Below are 4,850 nucleotides of genomic sequence, written 5' to 3' on the forward strand. Positions count from 1 at the left end.
CAATCCTAAGCATGCTAGATATTAAGGTGTCATCCCACGTTAATATAGATAACAACAGGTAAATCCTAGGGTGATATGTATTCTAGATGACAATATTTAAGACATGCTAATTGTTTGATAGGATTAACTACTATAAGCAGTTGTAATCACAATACATAGTACACGCGATAATAAGTCTAGTTTTAAGTTGATCATGTAGATTATTTGAAAGCATAGGTTCAATATGATCAAGTAGATAGGACTTGCCTTCTCTGACGTTCTCCTCTAAGCTTTGGTCGTAATCAAGATCTTCCTCGTTTCTGATGCTTCCTGCACAGCACTCACAAAACATTGTTGGTTCTGCAAATGCGACTACGATTAATAATGAACTATACTGCTGAAGAATCAAATAACACTAAATGGAAATCTAAATGAGTCCTAATGGATATCACACTATGATAGATAGGTAGATTTTAAATTTAGATGAATTTCAGTGAAAGAATCGCCGAAATCGGAGCTAGAACGGAGAAGTTATGACTCCCAGAATATTTAGTACAAAATTAGATTAGAAAAATATGAAATTACACTATTCATAGGTGCGGCCGTGGGTGGGAACCACTAAACAGTAACCCGGGGCCCACTAAACAGTAATTTGGTGGGACCCACTGCATAGTGCCGGGTTTGGGCCGAAATGTGCTTAGATTGGGCTGGGCTGCATAGTAGTCAGCCTAGTGTACTGGGCCGACTGCGTTTGCAGGCTATGGAAGCTGGGCTAGCTTACTGAGGCACGGCCTGTGGCGGCTAAGCTGGCCTAATAGGCTGACGACGCGTGGGCCAAGCCGTGGCCTGCTCCGCCAGGGTGCGCAGTGTGCGAGCTGGCTGAGCTACGTGCGCGTGGGCATGTGGCAGAGCGGAGTGGCAAAGGGGATCAGGCCGGTGGCGAGCAATCACGGCGAAGCCACGATAGAGGGCTCGTCATAGTCAGGTTTCTGCTGGGGTCCCACGATGAGATGCAAATGTCGGCCACCTATGCATTATGGGGAACCCATCTAGGGGTTCATTGGCGGCAGGCCATGACTGAAGCAGCATAGACGGCAGCTGGAGCGAAGCCGAGGCGCTGGAGGCTTGGTCGTCAGTGGAGAAGATGAAAGGGAGGGGGTTTGGTTGGCTAAAGGTGGCTATGGATGTGGCGTGATGTGGGGAGCTTGGCCAGGGGTTTCAAGGGTCGATTGTCGGATAGTGGCCCGGCTGGTGGCGTGCCGTGAGGTACGGCGGCACTCAATCGTTGTGGAGGGGTGCATCATTGTCGACCAAGGGGAAAATGGTGCATGCAATAGAAAGAGGAGGGTGAGGGGAAGCTCACCAAGGCTGGGAAGGTTGAGGAGGTGGCCAGAGTTGAAGAAGAGGCGGCGGTCGGTGGTGCGAAGATTCAGCGGTGGCGATTGCTCAGCTTGGGCTCGGACGTGCTCCTGTCGGGCTTCCAGGCGAGGTAGGGTGGTACAAGGATGGCGGTGAGCTTCTTGTTCCCCTTGGTAGCTCACGGGGGAAGAACAGGGATGACAAGAATGAGGCAGCGAGCAATGGCACGTCGACAAGGCAGTGGTAGCGACTAGGTGGGGAAATAGAGAAATGGAGGGCTAGGCATGTTATTTATAGAGGGAGGGCCACAGTAGTAAGGCGGAAGGGGCGAGAAGGCGCGACACGGCTTAATGGCGGCACCTACCATCGGGCCTCGTGCGGCGGCGGCAGGCTTGCGCCGGTCGGCATGTGCGCAGTCGTGGAAGTCGCAGTTATCAGATGCTTGGGCGGCGGGAGAAAGAGAGAGAGAGTTGAGAGGGGGGGGGGAGTGAAAGAGCGTGCACGAGGTGACGAGCAAGTTGCCAGCACACTCACTACGCCGGCCGTCACGGTGGCTCTGCACGAATAGTGCGAGGCCGTCGTGCTGGAGGAGGGAGACAACACAGTGGCAAGGAACCGATGGATGGGCAACGCATGGATGGCCACTTGATATCGCACGAGCACAGGCCGGCGCTAGCTATGCTGGTGAGTGCGGGGAGAGAAGCTGGGCCGGTTGGGCCACTCTGCTAGAAGGAGAGGAGATTAGAGCTAGAAGAAAAAGGGAAAAGGAAAAAGGAAAAGGATTTGGGTTTATTTTCAAATGGAGTTTTTGAATTTGGATTCGATTTTGGACTTGGCTTAAATTCAAATAGGTATATTTGATTTATGCTAAGGTAACAAAGCTCTAAGATTTGGAACATGATTTAAATCCAACAGATTTTAATTTAATTTAGATTTGAGCTGAAATGAAACTAAGAATAGATTTGAAATTGAGAGACATTCAATTCAAGGCTCCACTCAAATAACCAAGAGGCAATAAACCAAACTCACATGAATCAATTAATGTATGGAGAAGTTTAGATTTTAATTTAGTGCATTTTGGAATACTTAGCCAATTTAATATATATGAGTATATACATATAGGTATATATATCATATATATCTCTCCTTGATTTTATGTGGTTTAATTAATTACAAATTGTTTAAATTAGAGTGATTTTTGCTATAATCTATATGCTAAAAGTCAGGATGTTAGATGGCCAAGAGTAGGGATTCCAGCTCTAGCGGCAGTGAGGACGACACGGATCCGATGTCTTTTCAATCGGACGAGAGGACGATCGACGATATGTTTGGTGGTTCTGGATCTTATGTGTCCAAAAGACAGTACACGATGGTTGCCCGAGAAGTCTTAGTTGCCATCCCCAAGGGTCGTCAGGCTGTGAAGTGGTCAAACATTGAAATCTCCTTCAGCTAAGAAGATTGCGCTGATAACTTCATATGGCCAGGCCGATTCTCGATAGGGGTCAAGCCTAAGATAAATAACTGTTGGATTACCCAAGTTCTTATCGATAGAAGGAGTTCCCTATTCTCTTCACTAATGCACTCGAAGGGATATAGATCTCTCAGTCTGCTATCAAGCCGCTTACTCAAGCCTTTCACGGTATAGTGCTCGTATCTTTGGCCACCCCATCGGCTAGATATCGCTCCCCCTTACCTTCGGGAAGCATGATAACTTACGAACTAAAAAAATTATCATGCCATCTTAGGAAGACCTACTCTTGCCAAATTCATGGTAGCGACGCATTACGCTTATCAATGCATGAAGATTTCAAGACCTGAGGTTGTCTCAAGTCAGGTCTACGTTGCGGCAAGCAGAGTCTCAACATGGTAGTTCAACATCTATTAAAAGAACCCAAGAGCTCAAGGATCAAGGTGGAAGAAGCCTTAGTGGTGACCACAATCACAACGCCTTGAGACGCAAACCCAGAAACTCAGGGGCTTGGCTCCACGACTAGTTAGGAGCCCACGAAACAACGCCTATGCTACCCCCAAAGAAATAAGAGTCATTGCTTATTGGCTTAATATAGTTTGTGTCATTTAGGTTTAAGATAATAGGTCTACATAGCCCGTTGGTCGATAATAAACTCTGTAAGTCCCAAGTGTAAGTGCTAAGAGTACCTTTCTTGTAATAATAAAGATCATATTATCTTATAGGTTTCTTGAATTCCTTTCCTTCCTTACTCATTTTTTTGTGCATCATCACTCTCGACAAACGGGATAAGTCGCTTCTCAGGTCATTTATACCCAACGCACACTCGAGGCGACAAAAGTTTTTCTCGACTAAATGGCAATATGAGCTCTCTTCATTATTTCATTTTTATTATTTAAACTGCCTACCCAGAATCCTTCTTTCCAAGTAGATAGTCGGGGGCTTAATAAGTACTTGACACTAAAAACTGAAAACAACATATTGTGTACCTTCTGAAAGCAGATTCTAATGATAACAGAATGATCATTGTGTTGCAAACTCGATGTTGCGAAAAGGCTACTTATCACGTTCCACGAGTGATTGGGGACAACGACGCCTCCACTCAAGCAGACTGAAGGCTGTTCATAATAATCACTTCGACTAGTGATCAACGCGTCCAGAACTAATCGAAGGAACAAGTCAATAAGAAGACTATGATATGCTATCAAAAGACTCCAGCATGAAATACTCTAATCAAGCGTAAAAATGTCAAAGTTTCCAACTAAACTAACAATTGCTACCAAGTATTTTTACAGATGTAGGTAAAGAAAAAGAGAAAGACTATGGGGAGGGTGTGACCCTGAAGTCCAACTCGTCCATGAAGGCTTTGGCGGCCCTCATCGCCTCTTCCACCCTCTGTGCATGTGCTCCTCCGACTTCTCCCCAAAGTCCTCCTGGAAAACGTCGGTGTTGATCTCTGGGTAGTGGGCCTTCGAGATAGCCAAGGAAAAGGCTACCACTTGCTCTGCACTCTGCTAGGACTAGCTCAAGACATGCTCAGCCACCTTCCCTCGGAGTCCCTCGAATGCCTCGGCGAGTCTAGTCTCCCGGGTGGCCAGTCCGGCGGCGTCATCACCGTTGTTACTCTCCGCCTGTATCCCAACCCCGACAAGTGCCTCCTGGAAGACGTTTAGGGCCACGACGAGTTGTTGGCGGGTGGCCGACATCTTGGCCTCATCCTGAGCCACACCTCCTCGTGCAACAGAGAGCTCTATAGTGTAGCATGTTAGAGTGGCATGGTGAAAGATGGCAAATCGGAAATACCTGGAGAATGAAGAGTGTGACGAAAAGCAATTGATGATGGTAGGATGAACGTTGAAGTGGGCTCTATGTTTGCCTTTATATAGAGCAAAGGCTCCCAGAAAATGGTGCTTTGGCTATCCCCGTGACATGATTCGAGGCCACGATCTCCGCTTTATCGTCACATCGCATTTAATGTCTGGTGCATGCGGAGCAATTAGCGTCATACCCCAAGGAGTTTAGCTCCTCACGCTGCTATCATAAT

Source organism: Phragmites australis, chromosome 21 (assembly GCF_958298935.1).
Source record: "Phragmites australis chromosome 21, lpPhrAust1.1, whole genome shotgun sequence".
Taxonomy (NCBI): Eukaryota; Viridiplantae; Streptophyta; class Magnoliopsida; order Poales; family Poaceae; genus Phragmites; species Phragmites australis.